The sequence below is a fragment of the Triticum dicoccoides genome, chromosome 6A (assembly GCF_002162155.2).
Source record: "Triticum dicoccoides isolate Atlit2015 ecotype Zavitan chromosome 6A, WEW_v2.0, whole genome shotgun sequence".
Lineage (NCBI taxonomy): Eukaryota > Viridiplantae > Streptophyta > Magnoliopsida > Poales > Poaceae > Triticum > Triticum dicoccoides.
The window spans coordinates 463,212,298-463,229,456 of NC_041390.1; positions in this window are offsets into that span (position 1 = coordinate 463,212,298).

The following is a 17,159-nucleotide window of genomic DNA, read 5'->3' on the forward strand; positions in this document are numbered from 1 at the left end:
ACGCTATCATGGAGCGACATCAACATGCCGTGGTACAAATTTTGTCCCATATGGGGAGGTTTGGGTATACGCTTCTCACAAACCGGAGCTTCTCACAACAAGCGTGATGGATTTCGGTAGGGAACGTCCCACCTTTAGGGACGACACGATATCCATTGCCTCTTATTGCTTTGAATTTTTTTTCTCGTGTCAACATGGAACAACATGAGTGTTGTGTGAATTTTTGTGATTTTTCAGGGTTCGTTTGGACATTTTTACGCATTAACTAAGTTTTCAATGCATTTTATGTGCATAATTCAAATTTGAACTACATGCGCATGCTCCATGCATATAAATTGGTTGGAAAATCAAATATGTGTCCTTGGGTGCATGCTTAGGTCCCATGCTAGAAATGGGCATGAATTTCTAACATCGGGGCACTATTGATTTCCGGCAAAACATTGAGATGCATGGTTTTTAAATTCTAGTAAATTTATAACTCGTCTGAAATTCATGAAACTTGGCATGCTTTCATGGGGCGGCATCAACATGTCGTGGTGCAAATTTTGTTCCATATGGGGCAGGTTTGGGTATATGCTTCTCACGAACCGGAGCTTCTCACAACAAGCATGATTGTTTTTGGTAGGGAACATCCCACATTTGGGGACGAAATGATATCCATTGCCTCTTATTACTTTCAATTTTTTTCTCGTGTCAACATAGAACAACAGGAGTGTTGTTTGAATTTTTGTGATTTTTCGGGGTTCGTTTGGACATTTTTATGCATTAACTGAGTTTTCAATGCATTTTATGTGCATGATTCAAATTTCAACTATATGCACATGCTCCAGTGCATATAAATTGGTTGAGAAAACAAATATGTGTCCTTGGGTGCATTCTTAGGTCCCATGGAAGAAATGGGCATGAATTTCAAACACTGGGGCACCGTTGATTACCGACAAAACATTGAGATGCCTGGTTTTAGATTCTAGTAAATCCCAAATTCTGTTAACCATTCATGTGATGCCACGTGTCTTGGTTTTAATGGCTGTAGGAGGTGCCATGCGGAAAACTTCTTGAACTTAACTGAACGGGAGGCGTGCGAGCGCCGTCCGGTGCGCTGGCTGAGTGAGAGGCGTGCAAGCTGACCTCGAGTGCGTAGGCTCACCGAGAAGCGTGTGAGATGTACGCTGCGCAGGCTCACTGGGAAGCGAGCCCTTTGATTTCCATGGTCGCCCGACTTGCTCACGTCCTCTCCATTAATGGTGCCCAAGCCGCAATTTAATTTGCTTTTTAAATATAAAACACTCATCGCAAACGTTTTAGTTAGAACACTCGTATGCAACCCGACAGCTTCCCCAGGAAGCCAAGAGAAAATGTGCCGAGCAGGATTTTTGCAGCTCTTGATCGCAAACGATTTAGATAGAACACCCGGATGCAAAGTGAGAGCAGCGCAGGATTTGTGCATCCCTTCAACGCAAACGATTGTTCTGGATGACCCGTGTGCAACCATGTACAAACAATTTGGTAAGATTTGCATCTGTCATATTGGGTATGTTGCCATTTGTCAAATTGGAAAGATTTACATTTGTTGATCTAGTAACATTGCCATTTGTCAATCCTTGTAACACTGCGATTTTTCAAAATATGCAGCTAGAAATCATTAGCACTATGTAATTTTTGCAACTAAAATTCAGTAGTTAAGCTAGAAATCATTCCCCAATTGTTGCCAACCAGGTACTGAAATAGCAAGTTCAACTATATATACTAGCTAATTTTAAGTACGTTGTACAGTTCGACCAAACATCTATAGTCAGATGAACTGAACAAAATAGCCCCTATGTACTACTACATACTACCACGAAGGGGCTTTGTGCTACTTCCGGCAGCCTCTCCTCTGCCGAGCGCGCTCAGTAAGAGGAAGAGGAGGAGGAGCCTACCGATGAGCTGGACAAATACAAAACGGTGCCCCGCCTCCGCGTCGGCGTGTGATGCAGCCACGACTGCGGTAAGGCTCTTTGCGTGCTCGTCGAGGCGCTCCTCCTCTTTCCGTGGGAACTTGATGTAGTGCGCAAGGTTGCTAATGCACGTGCGGGAATCCACCTCCGCCCCCTCCTTCGGGCATCGGTGGCGGAGCGGGTGATGATCCCAGTGGTCGTCGGTGGGCTGGCGGCCACGGCGGCCGATGATGGGGTGGCGGCAAAACCACCACCTCCCGCCTTCGGGCCGCGGTGGCAGAGCGGGTGATGGCCATGGTGGCCGGTAGTGGGGTGGCGGCCACGACGGCCACCTCCCGCCTTCGGGCCGTAGCGGCGGAGCGAGAGATTGCCCTGGCGTTCGATGGTGGTGTGACGACAACGGCGGCCGACAGTAGCTGCCGATGGGCAGAGGCGGCGGAGCGTGTGGTGGGTGTTCCATGCACATCCAACAGTGACGCCATGCACCCTACACTACGTCGGGGACTGCGTTGCCGCCGCAGTGTAACCTCCCAGCTGGAGCTGTCCTCTGATGACGACGGAGTGGCTGAGCGACGACGACGGACTGGTGCCATTGGCGATTGTGGAAGAAGCAGACGAGATAAGCTACACGGAGGGAGGGCAAAATGCGACGCAGGACTCGCCGGTCGTGAGGGTTTTTATAGCAGGCCGGCAAGCATTGGGATTTTGGGGGATTTCATGGAGTCGGGCGGGAAGCTTGCGCGGGAACCTACGAGGTTGTGTGGTAACGGGCTCACCGACGATTCATTGGCGCCACCATTTGGCCAAAAGAACACCCCCCGCGCACTGCGCAAGCTTGCGGTGTAAGCCGTCTGCGGCAGCGGGGTGACAAGACGTGCGAGAGGAGGACGAGAGGACACCTACACATACAGTTAATAAAAAATTGTTTGCGATATAGTTACCTACTATACCCCCATCCTGGTTTATAAGTAGGATTTATTAACTAATAAAATACGAATGCATGTCACCATAGATTATATCGTTGGAGTCGTATTTGAACATAGTTTCCAGCTATACAATTTTTGTAACATGCATTAACAGTTTTTGGTTAAATTTAAGGTTATACACCAGCAAGCATTTGCCCGCAACACACACGGCTTATTCCATCACAAACAGCTCTGATGGATCAACTGTGTGCCACGTATCGCACATGCAACTCTAATCTGATTCGTGCTGATGTCTCCGACATCGCTCACATAGTTTTTCTTATTTGCCACGTATCACTGTGCCGTCCTCTGCTCGTGTCCCTTGGCAAGCTCTGCTCGCCGTTAGGCGCTGCGGCGCGCTCGGTCGCGTCCGTTGGCGTGCTCTGCTTGCGTCCGTTGGTGCGCTCGGCTTGTGGACAACTTTTCCTTGAGGCGGCCGTAGAGCGCTCTGCTCGCGTCCCTCCGCGCATGCTCTGCTAGCGGTTAGGCGTGCGCATGATCACATCGGGGGCCCCATATGCATGCAGTTGCACTGCGCGCGTTGCCACGCAATGCAGTTACGTGTGGCACGATGGAGTTACGCGCTGCAAATTAGAACTACCATCAGGGCCTGCCGATATTCCTGGCCGTCCGGCTTCCCCTTTAATTCCCGCGGCCATTATAACCTTAGTCTCTTCAACCTTTCGATCGCACCCCACAACACAACAAGCACACCCAAAATGACACATAGAGAGGGGATGTCCGGCGACGCTCCAATGGAGTTCGGCGAGCATAGAGTGGAGACCCACGTGAGGCAGACAGATCTCTCGGTGGTGTACACCATCGACCCGGCCATGGTGGACGACTACATCAACAGCGTTGAGCAGTTGCTTGCTGGAGACAAGTACAAGGTGGTCAGCATCGACCTCCAGTACACCGCCGGTCGTGCCGGCATAGATCAGAAGGTTGTCGTTGCCCATTTGTGTGTGCGCCATCATGTCCTCATCTACCACTACTACATGGCCATAGGGCCTTGCAACTGTTTCAACAGGTTTGTCAACAGCACCCGCTACAAGTTCACCATGGTGGATACCAAAGAAGATGTAAAAGCGCTCAGTGTTACGGGCTTGGCCTGCAAGAACCTTGTCGAAATCCGTGACCATTACAGGGTCTGGGGCAGCATGAAGCAGGAGTCCCTGGTTGAACTCGCCTCAGCCATCATCGACCCCTACTACGAAAAGATGAAGCAGGATGCCCAGAGAAGAAGTTCTATATCCTGGCACAAGGCCTGGATGCGGCAACTGGATTAACCTCACCTCAGGTTCGCGGCCAAGAGCATGTACACATGCTACGAGATGCACAGGCGGATCGTTGACATGAGGAAGTGCCTCGTTACCCAAATCGACGAGCCCGTATAGAGCCACAAGTAGAGCAAGCCTCATATCAAGTAGATGATGATTAGATGATCGTTTATGCTAGTTAATCATGCATGTAATATATAGTTTACTTTATTGGTGTGTGTGGAAATGTCATGTGTGTAGTAGCCACCTATGTAATTATGCATGTAATAGTTTACTTTGGTGTGTGCAAAGGCCATGGTTGTAGTAGCTACCTATGTAAGTGGATGTTTAATTTGGTTATGCAAGCATGTTCTTATAAGTGTGTGTGTGTGTGTGTGTGTGTGTGTGTGTGTGTGTGTGTGTGTGTGTGTGTGTGTGTGTGTATGTTGTTGTTCTGTATGCGATCCCATCGCACAACACACACGTCTTATTAGTAGCAACCGTCTGTGTTCTTATCGGTCTTCAGACACATTTCTGATTACACACCTGTTTGCCGCGTATCACACACATCTTGTTAACTTGAGCCGTTTCTGTTCTCTTGTGTCAACGCAAACAGTTCATCCGAGTGAGCCGCATGCCGTATATAGCACACACCTTTGATTTGGCTGACCGTTTCTTTTGTGTTCCCTAATCACAAACAGTTCATCCGAGTGAACCGTATGTTGTGTATCGGACATGCCTGCATCTGGCTGCCCATTTATTTTGTTCCTCCTCATCGCAAACATTTCATTGAACTGAACCATATGCCCTTCATCACACACGCAACTAAAACCTGAACCGTGTTTGATGCATCTGTCATCGCAAACATTTTACACATTTCTGACGGTTTTCATACGGCATCATTTGCGATTATGGAATCACACACAGTTTCTCGAAGGGTCTCTGGTCGTAGTATCGCGTTAGCAGCATCCTACAGTAGTGTCGCTCCACTATATATACATAGCCAGGAGCCTACACGGTTGCTTGCTGGGGTTGCTCTCTTCACTCTCTCTCTCTCACACACACAAAACGATTATGGCCACATCTGTAACATCCGGGCGGATCACGTTCTCCGGGGGAAGGGGTGGATGTTTTTTGTAGATGTGGTCGTTGTCGCAGACAGCGAAAACGCATTGTCGGCGTGTCCCGATCAGGGGTCCCCGCCGTTCTATCTCACAAAGGTGGTGCGGTTGGATTCTCCCCTTGCTCATTGCCACGACATGGGAAGTTGTCGCCCCTCACTGCCCTTGTCTAAGCTAGCTACATCCCGACATCCTCAGGTACAACTTCCTTTACAGATGGCTTGCACCACTGCCCCAGCTTCCCACATCGCTCCATGTGGATATTTCTCTACCTCTTTTCCCCGCATGTACCTCTACTGCTTTCTATCGTATTTGTGATGAGTTTATGTCTCATAAAAACTAGTTCCACTAGTCTTATTCTAATCACACTTCAATTTCTTCTTTGCCATAGGGATGCTAAGCTCGGTTTTAGTGAAACTGCACAAAATGATCCGATAGTCAAATGGTTGGAAACTTCATTCCTTCAGAAGGTTCAACCTCACCACCAAATTAAAGCCTGGTTAGGGTTTAGGGTTCAAGGCCTAGGGAATGCTTGGATCATTTTTTAGCTGTCTCTGTTCCAAAATAAGTGTCAACTTTAGTACAACTTTGGACTAAAGTTGGCATAAAGTTGAGAAACTTATTTTGGAACGGTGGGCGTATTGGCTACGATCTGTGAATCATTGAGATGCAAAGCATGCATGTTAGTCTCCTTTGTATTTGATGGAATGTTGCAACAGAGAAACCTTGGATGCAAGATACATGAAACATAAGCTAAAAGCTACATAACATGGTACATTTTTCGTTGCTTTCGTGTTTTCACTGATTTCTTACTCCTCCAGTGCAAGAGTGGAGAAAATTGTAAAGAGTGGACACATTCTACCTCCTTTCGCCAAACATGGGACATCCAGCGTCTGGTGCACGTGTCATGCACCAAAGTAAAGTGTATAGTACAAGTGAGACTCAGCACCGTCGTACCACCTTAGTAATAATGGCTAATGGGCCGTCAAATCACATAGACACGGCCATAAGTTGGACGGACGAAGCAACCATCACACTTTGTTGAATCCACTTCTCCCTTCAATGCATGCGCTAGTGAGAGGTCGCGTCCGCTCCGCTCGGGCATTAATGCGGCACCGATTCTCTAGTGCGGCACTGAACGTTTCGGGCGGGAAGCATGCGTGGGAGATGGAGGGGCCTTGGGTGGGCCAGGGTGGTCAGTCAGGAGTGGGCGTGGCAGCTGTCCTGACCGGATGCCTGGAAACGAGAGGATGCACTAACTCTCGCGGCTTCGTAGAGTACTATACTACACACCATCTCTCTGTTGGTCGATGTGTCGCTCTCTCTAACACACACATTGTTAAAACACACACACGCACGCGCGCGCACACACATGTTCATAGAATAGGAATATCGTGGGAGTGGGAAGCCACAGGAAGTGAGATAAATGGAGTATGTACAAGAAGAGAAGAGGTACACACACGTCCGTCGGAGACATAGCCACTCCCTCGCACTATAGCATTTAGAAGACATAAAAAAGAAGCCAACAATATTTATTTTTTGTTGTCATGTATTAATAATTTACTACTTCCTGGCTAATCTCATTTTCTTCGTTTTACCATATTATTACAGTCTTATTTTCACTTCTTTCCACCACATTCTCACATTTGAGGATGGTGCAGCCCACCTTTCCTATATTTTAACTGTGTGTGGCTTAGTTGTTGTTCACTTCGGAGGGTCGTGTAGCACACGTGAACGATAGTAAGCACGACCAGGAGGCGTGCAACATTAATAGCGAGTTGAATCCTTCGAGCGTTAAATTTTCTTCATGTATTAGCATTGCCCTAGTATTTTTCTTCACTACATTAAATAAAGAGTTTTGTTTCATGCAAAATTTATAATGATTTTTATGGAGAGAAAAAGAAAATCACTCCAACTATACACTACAGCCTCGGCGATTGTCTTCTAGGGTTTGCTCTCTTCACACTCTCTCTCCACTATATACATACACGCTGGAGCCTTAGTGCTTGTAGTTTCTCTCTTAACACTCTCTCACCCTCTCCAAATCTAAACAAGATTGCGTTGGCCTCTCTCTCTCGGTCCCCTCACTGCTGGTGTAAGAGCCGGCAGGATCCCATCTGCCGGGGAAGGGAACGAGGCTTAATGCTGTCGCCGCCGGCGAGGGAGGGAATCCACTACCGGCTGAAAGGATCGAGAAGAGGTGTCTAGAGGGGGGGGTGATTAGACACTAAGTGCCAAAAGTTGCAGTTTTTAATATTCTTAAGTTTAAGTGGAGTTTAAGCACAAGTTTAACAACCACAATACATATCAAGCAAGCATGCAATGAGTATATGAGCAGCGGAAAGTAAAGCATGCAACTTGCAAGAATGTAAAGAGAAGGGTTTGGAGTATTCAAACGCAATTGGAGACACGGATGTTTTTGTCGTGGTTCCAATAGGTGGTGCTATCGTACATCCATGTTGATGGAGACTTCAACCCACGGAGGGTAACTATTGCGCGAGTCCATGGAGGGCTCCACCCACAAAGGGTCGACGAAGAAGCAACCTTGTCTATTCCATCACGGTCGTCGCCCACGAAGGACTTGCCTCACTAGCGGTAGATCTTCATGAAGTAGGCAATCTCCTTGCCCTTACAAACTCCTTGGTTCAACTCCACAATCTTGTTGGAGGCTCCCAAGTGACACCTAGCCAATCTAGGAGACACCACTCTCCAAGAAGTAACAAATGGTGTGTTGATGATGAACTCCTTGCTCTTGTGCTTCAAATGATAGTCTCCCAACACTAAACTCTCTCTCACAGGATTTGGATTTGGTGGAAAGAAGATTTGAGTGGAAAGCAACTTGGGAAAGGCTAGAGATCAAGATTCATATGGTTGGAATGGAATATCTTGACCTCAACACAACTGTAGGTGGTTCTCTCTCAGAAAATGTGTATTGGAAGTGTAGATATGTTCTGATGGCTCTCTCCACGAATGAAGAGTGGGTGGAGGGGTATATATAGCCTCCACACAAAATCTAACCGTTACACACAATTTGCCAAACTCGGTCGGAACGATTCAGCAAACTTAGTGACCGTTAGAATTTTCGGTGGGACTGAGATGCAACTCGGTAGGACCGATATGGTTAGGGTTAGGGCATAACATAATCTCGGTGTGACCGATTACACAAACTCGGTGGGACCGATTTTGGTAATAAGCTAACCAGAGAGTTGGTCAGGCAAACTCGGTGAGACCGATTACACAAACTCGGTGGGACCGATTTTGGTAATAAGCTAGCCAGAGGGTTTGCATTACAATCCCATCTCGGTGAGACCGAGATCCCTATCAGTGAAACCGATTTGCTAGGGTTTGTGGCAGTGGCTATGACATCTGAAACTCGGTGGCGCTGGATAGATAGAATCGGTGGGGCCGAGTTTGACTTTTGGTTTAGGTCATATGTGGATGTGGGAAGGTAGTTGAGGGTTTTGGAGCATATCACTAAGCACTTTGAGCAAGCAAGCCATTAAGCAACACCTCATCCCCTCTTGATAGTATTGGCTTTTCCTATAGACTCAATGTGATCTTGGATCACTAAAATAGAAAATGTAGAGTCTTGATCTTGAAGCTTGAGCCAATCCTTTGTCCTTAGCATCTTGAAGGGGTTCCACATCCTCTAGTCCATGCCACTCCATTGTGGAACTTATCTGAAACATACTAGATAAAAGTGTTAGTCCAACAAGAGATATGTTGACATTAATTACCAAAACCACCCAGGGAGCACTTGTGCTTTCAATCTCCCCCTTTTTGGTAATTGATGACAACATATATCAATGCTTTAGATAAAGATATAGAGAATAGCAAGTAAAGCTTTGGAAAGACATGTAACATGCATAGGCTCCCCCTACATGTATGCAATCATGTGAATATTGAATATAGGAGCATGTGAATGCATAAACATGACAGAGTAAGCAATGTGTTACATGTATCTTGGCTATATGCATCAGAGCAAATGATGTGAATGTGAGAAATGTACCTTCATGCTCATGAGTCCTTCTTGCAACAGTATGTACATCAGCAAGAACTTCTCATTCACATGACTGTGATGCATATACTTACCTTGTGATCTTGAGTTGGCTTAGGATGGGATGAACCTGTGCAAACAAGGTTAAATAACACAGATACACCTACTGACCAGAGCAAGCAAGAGAAACCACAAGAGAACCAAGACTGGGATGACATGTAGAGTGAGTACTAAGTACCACATTGGATATAGACATGTCCACAAAGGTAAAGATATGCAATAAAATCAAAGATTTCCTTCCCTTAGATGTCTTGCTCCCCTTGAATCTGCATGGAATATTGGGAGAAGATAGGGAACAGAAAATCAGAGCAACAAAAAAGGAAACAACATGGCTTGAGCTAAAGCAAGCAACCAAACATGTCTTTCCCCTCTTAAAGACATGTGACATCTCTCCTCTTGAACACCAAGCATCTGGGGTCTTTGATGATATTAGTTTCTCCTAGTTGAGAAACTCTCTCCCCCTGAGTATTCTCTCTTTCTCCCCCTATAGGAAGGATTAAGCTTTGATGTGATCTCTCTCTCCCCCTTTGACATCAATTTCCAAGAAGGGCTCTTCTGGACATGTGATACAAATGGGTTGGTCCTCGAGTCACAGAGCAAAGCAGCATGTCTAATATGATGCTGGTAGAGGACAAGAATCATTGAGTGGAGCTGGAGAAAACAGAAATCAGGAATAAGTGGCAAGTTGGTTTTCCTGTGGTGGAATCGGTGACTCCGAGTTGTGTGCTTCGGTTGCACAGAAAGATTTCTGTTGGGCCGAAGAGAACAAACCGGTGTGACCAAGTTCATTAGAGTGAAACCACTTGTCACCTCAGCTCACTAGACAAGTAAGATCTCACAAGGATATGCAAGGAATTTGCTGAAAGATTTGCAATGAATTGGATGCAGAAAATGCAGAACAAAAAGGAAAGAAAAGAAACTAAAAGTTCTAGATGAAGTTTTTTTTGAAAGGGGAAACAAATATGCAAGAGACAAAAGCACGGAGAGACACACGAGAACTTCCACTCCTACACTCGAATCTAGGTGTTGGATCAAACAAGAAAGTAACAGGGAAAGTTGTATAGAATGAATCACAAACCTGGTTCAAAGAGGAAAGGAAGGGGAGAAGTAGTACAGACTGGCTATGCAGCACCTACGTTGGTCAAAAAGGGAAAACAATGACAAACACAGTACACACATCTATAACGAACTGATCTTTCTGTGGGCGGGGGACAAGGCTGTAGAGTTTGAGCAGGACTTGATTTGTTGCCCTCACATAAGGAAAGGTGTCTAGAGATAACAAAACTTGGACCAACACAAATATGCTCCTTGGTTGTTTGTTCTTTGTTGCAACAGACTATGCATCAGCCCTTTATACATCAGTAGATGCAGATGGTGCTGGTGCGTCCGATGTCCCGTACAACTCTTTAGCTGTTGTTAATCTAATAATGTCGCTGAAAGATTGAAGCAATGCCACGGCTAAAAGCAAATTGCATGCTTAATGGATTTTATTGTTAATATAATCTCTCTGTTAATATGGATCAATTCCACTATTTGAGAAAGGCTACGGTCTTACTTTTTTCCCCCATTTAGATAAGTAAGATGCTTCTATTTGTGGGCTTCTGTTTCATCCATCATTATTGACCAGTAATTGTTTCCTTTGCACCTCTGTGTAAACAGGGTTATCTACTTCACCTCGTTGCTATTGCGACCTTTTGTTGCACTGCACAAAATACTTTTGCTGTAAGAGTGTTTTGTGCAGTTCAACCAAACTGTCACACCGACAATGTTGCTTGATTGCTTGATCTTAGTGGAACTGCACAAGAGGATATCTAACTTCCTATCTGTCTCGGCAAATTTGTTTTAGATCTTCTTCTTGTGAGTTGTTAGAATTCTGCGTCATGAGAGATCAGTAATGGCCTTCTTCCACATGATTGTGCAGTGTGCTTTCATATGTTCTGCTACTTATATGGTGATGTTGCTTGATTTTAGTGAACTCCACAAAAGGAGACCAGACTTCCAATCTATATGTGCGCCGTAATATCCCATTTAGGTATGATAATGATATTTCACAACTGTTGGCCTGTATTTTGCTACTGTCATCTGAAAAGTAATGTTGTTGTTTAGTGATATACTTGTGCTCCCTACTTGACATGCCAAATCTTACGTTGAAGGCAAAGCTTTTCTGTTATTGAACCAAGTGATGAAGGGGAAGACCAAGCGGAAGAACAACAGAAATCAAGTCCCGATGTTGTAATGAAGCACTGGAACTGTGATGACACAAGTAATGATATAGTTTTGCATCTTAATTTATTGCTATGGCTGGAACGAGCAATTGTTTTGCCACTATGATTTGATGCCACTCTTAATGTAATATGTAATTATCTCTAATTGTGCAAACAGGGATCTTATTTGAAGATTATATATATTTTAGTGGAACTGCACAAGAAGATGTTTGAAACATTAAACTAATCGAGGAGTTTATAGTAAGCATGGCAACCACACTAGATAATAACGGATGGTTCCGGAGAAGTGCTTCATTTTCATGCTCTACACAATAAGCCTCCTGGCAAAGGTTGGTACCGGCCCACGGATTTCATCCGTATGATTGAGCTTTGTCATCTCTATTGGTGTTTTGCTACTGTTTAGCTACTCTCATGAGAAAGTGGTATTGTTTCGCATGTTAATCTATGGCTGCTAATAAATTGATGCACCGGTTTGCCACCGTTATAGCCACTGTTAAAATTAAGTAATAATAAAGTTCAAGTTGAGCTACTGTGTTTGGTATCATATCATTTCCTATGAGGATAAGGAGGAGATGCATCTCTATATGACTATACATTTCATCAGTTACTCCCTTTGTTAATGTAATGGATGTTTTAAATATTTCCTTTTTTTCGAGCAAACAGGGATGCTAGCATTTAGTTGTTCTCTTGTCTTTGCACAACAAGACCATCCTCCTTTGAAGAAGAATATGGAGTACGTGAAGTGCCTAGTTCCGGTTATGCCAGGATGAAGAAGCCCAGTCTATCTTATCATCAGAAGGAGCAGTTGAAGGATGGTTACATTACTCATGACAAGACCAACCTAACTTCATCTCAGAAGGACTCACATATTTCCATCTTTTTTGATGTGATGGGCAAGTACAATGTTGTTCTATGATTCTTTCTAGAGTTCCCTCTTTTTAAATGTGTGCTCTGCATGGACCATGTAGGTGCCCGTTTCAAATGTAAATTCATAATATAGTTTGCTTTACTAATAATTTTTTGTATTTATGCAAACAGGGGTGCTCAGCTTGATTTCAATGGGAAATGCACAAAATGTTCTGATGGTTCGTGCCCATTATACTTCATCATGCACAATACATCGAATGTTCTCTAATCATTTATTTCCACCTCCAGCCACAAAATTAACTACAAGAAAGGAGGTGCCGATATATTCAAGGCGTTGCAACATATAAAGGTGAAATCATACAAGCTACGATTTTGGTGGAACTTCACAAAAAGAACAGCTGGTTTATTTAGCACGAGGTTCCATGTCAATGTTCTAACTCATGGCAAACCCTGCCCATTCCACAATCGTAGGCATTTGATATTTTGGAATTGGAAAACCTCGTCAAAGTTTGCTCATTGATGTACGCAAAAAGACACACATTTTATATTTTGGAATGGGACAACCTTGTCAAATTTTGCTCATTGATGTTAGCAAGAATACATGTGTTTGATATTTTCGAATGGGACGCCCTTTGCTGTCAACAACATCGATCGATTTTTCTTTACTCTTTAGTTGTGAACTAAATATTAGCTCTGACATGTGAATCACTGAGATGCATAATCATCGATTGTTTTGAATGTTCTCTATGAATTGCCAGGCCTCTGACTTTGATTGCAATGTACATGCATGCTAAAAAGCTGCTCAAACTTTTTGTACATGTGAAACTACTGCAAACGAGGTGACCATCGTGCATCCTGGGAATAATGCTAGTACGTATTGTTTTGCATGTTCATCCAATGCCAGTGATACAAGAATTTGAACTAATTGAACTAAATTCATTCATACACGGTTGGATTTCATTACATTTCATACATTCTTCAACTAAAAAGGGGTGCGCTGAGGTATAATTAATTAACCTAATCTATGATATCCGACGTCCATTTCCCATGTTCGGCTGAGCCGACCAGAAGCTTCTTCTCCAGCACAGCTCTCCGACTCCACATCGCCGCCAAGATGCTAATCTGCAATCAGTGTTCAACAAGCCAAGCTTGGATTCAACCGAAGGGTAGCAGCGGCGGCCTTACTTGGACCCGAGCAGTGGCGACCTACCGTGTTAAACTCTTCCTCATTTTTTGTGTGGCGCGGCCACATTGGCAGCGGGGCAAGGCCTCGACAAAGTCGACGATGTCCTCTGTCTTGTTGTGGACGGGGCGGTGCCTTGGCGGAGCGGGGGAAATTGCTGGCAGGGCGGGGCCTCGGTGGAGCCAGCAATGTTCTCTGCCTCATTGTTGGCGGGGCGGGTCTTCGGTGGACCAGTGCCTCGCAGAAGCCAGCCAAGTCCTCCGCCTTGGTGCCGGCGAGGCGGGGCCTCAGCAGAGCCGGCGGTTGATTGCTCTTTGACTATAGTGCCATAAGAGCTCCTATCTGCTAGGACAACGTCGGTATTTCCCCAAAGAGGAAGGGATGATGCAGCACTATGACGGTTGGTATTTCCCTCTGTGAATAAACCAAGGTTATCGAACCAGTAGGAGAACCAAGCAACACAACATAAACATCACCTGCACACAAAGAACAACACCTCTCAACCCAGCGTGTTAAAGGGGTTGTCAATCCCTTTTGGGTAACGATGCCAGAAAATTGTACTAGATTGAAATAATAGATCGCAAATAAAATAAAGTGCAGCCAAGTATTTTTGGGTTTTTGGATTAATAGATCTGAAAATAAATGCAAGAGAAAAGTAGATCGCAAAGGCAAATATATGAGGAAGAAGACCTGGGGGCCGTAGGCTTCACTAGTGGCCTTTCTCGAGAAAGATAGCAAATGGCGGGTAAACAAATTATTGTTGGGCAATTGATAGAACCTCAAATAATTATGACGATATCCAGGCAATGATCATTACATAGGCATCATGTCCAAGATTAGTAAACCGCCTCCCGTCTGCATCTACTACTATTACTCCACACATCGACCGCTATCCAGCATGCATCTAGTTTATTAAGTTCATGGAAATCGGCGTAATGCAATACGAACGATGGCATGATGTAGAAAAGATCCGTTTATCTATTGCGTAGATATAGATCCCATCTTTTTATCCTTAGTAGCAATGATACATATGTGTCGGTTCCCTTTCTATCACTAGGATCAAGCACCGTAAGATCGAACCCACTACCGGGCACCTCTTCCCATTGCAAGATAAATAGATCAAGTTGGCCAAACAAAACCCAAATATCGGAGAAGAAATACGAGGCTATAAGAGATCATGCATATAAGAGATCAAAGAAACTCAAATAACTTTCATGGATATAAGAAGATATGACTAATCATAAACTCAAAGTTCATCAGATCCCAACAAACACAACGCAAAAAGAGTTACATCATATGGATCTCAAAGAGACCATTGTATTGAGAATCAAGAGAGAGAGAGCGAGAGAGATGAAGCCATCTAGCTACTAACTACGGACCTGAAGGTCTACAAAGAACTACTCACGCATCATCGGAGAGGCACCAATGGAGGTGGTGAACCCCATCCGAGATGGTGTCTAGATTGGATCTGGTGGATCTGGACTCTGCGGCAGCTGGATGGATATTTCGTCGACTACCCAGGGGTATTGGGAATATTTGCTTATTTATAGAGTAAATAGGCGGTCCGGGGGGCACTAGAGGTGGGCACAACCCACCAGGGCACGCCTGGGCCTCCTAGCGCGCCCTGGTGGGTTACCCCCTCCTCGGGACTCCCCCCAGTTGCAACCAGGGCCCAACTTGTTCCTTCTGGTCCATAAAACCAGGACCATGGACTGCAAGACGGAGGTCATCATGGAGTCCAAAGTAGCGTCACCACCAGAGATTTGTGCAGGAGAAGACTACTTTTGTCAGGATAGCTTGTACTAGCTGTCCCCCTACAAATTAGCCCGCCATTGTTGGCTCCCTTCCCGCTCGATATTTGGGAAGAGGACCAGGGCCTCTATAAATAGGACTAGTCACCATAGTAGAGAGGAAGAGAGATCTCAAGAGATCATTAAAGATCAAGAGGCACACCACAAGCTCACACGTGCAAGAGCACCTCAACCTCAGGAGGCTGTTGTCCCTTTGCATTGTTCATCATCAGCCCAAGAGGCAATCCACCACCACCACACTGGAGTAGGGTATTACACCACAACGGTGGAGCAAACCAGTATAAACCCCATGTCTTTCTGTGTTGTGAGTTTGTCGAGTTCGTCCGCAAGATCTTAGCGAGCTAGAGCGTAGATCGGTAGGAGGGGAAGACTTCGTGCGCACCCCAGTGTTCGAACCTTAAGGGTTTGTCGGAGCCCCACATCCGACATTTTGCGCACTAGGTAGGGGTGCACCGTAGCTTCCTTTCCGTCGCTTCGTCGTCTCCATGACGGACGCTCGCCGTGCTCGAGCTGAGCGTCGGGCTGCCCTCGCCACCCGCGTCGCTCACACGTCTCCCGTCGGCGGGCCACTTCGTCGTTCTCTGTCCCCCGCCGCCAACGGTGCCACCGACCCGGTGGGGAACGAGCAGCAGGTGTCACGCTCACCGCGCTCCCATGGAGGCACGGGCCGCGCTCATCGCGGTGAACCAGCTCCTGTGTTACCGCCCCATCGACGACGTCTATGAGCAGTGGCTCGACCGCGTCGCCGAGCTCGTCCGTGCCGTAGGGGGCTCTCCGGCGCCATCCCGTTCTCTGCCTCCACCTCAGCCAGCCGTGGGTGACGACGCTCATGGCGTGTCTCCACCGCCTCGACCCCAAGAGGGTGCCTTGGCACCAAGGCGCGCGCCACCGCGGCGTGATCCACCGCGCCAGGCGCCCACGCGTGAAGAAAGGAGCTGCCAAGAAATCCTGCGGCCGCGAGAAGCTGCACCAGCGGTCCCCGCACCACCTCGTCAGGACCGCGCGCCACCTGCAGTGGCGCAGCGCGAACCTCGCCAAGATCAAGCTCCGCAACCGAAGCGGGCCCCGGCAACCACGGCCGGCTACTGCGCCTTCACCCATGAGCTGCGTAGCGTTGCCTGGCCAGGCAAGTCCAAGCCAGATCTGCCTCCTCGGTATGACGGCACCGCCGACCCCGCGGAGTTCCTGCAGCTCTATGAGTTGAGCATCGAAGCGGCCAATGATGACGAAAAAGTCATGACAAACTGGTTTCCCATGGCTCTCAAGGATGGGGCCCGCTCCTGGCTCCTGAACCTGCAGCACGGCTCGATCTCCTCCTGGGACGAGATGCACGACCGCTTCGTCGCCAACTTCCAGGGCACTCGTGACCGCCCACCGGTCGCTGGCGATCTACGCCACATCAAGCAACAGCCAGGAGAGACCCTCCAGAAGTACATACAGCGCTTCAACAACACCCGCCTCAAGATCCCCAATGTCACGAACGAAGCCCTCATCTCCGCGTTCTCAGACGGCATCCGTGACGTCAAGATGAAGGAAGAGCTGGCTATCCACGAAGAGCTTTGCACATCTCAGGAGCTGTTCAACCTGGTGAACAGGTGCGCAAGAGCTGAGGAGGGGCGCCTCTCTCTCCTTGAACTGCCTGCTGCAGGAATGGAGGAGAAGAAGGCCAAGGCCAAAGACATGAAGTGCAAAGAGGCAGTAGTGCTCGCAGCAGAACCCGACACCAAGCGAGGC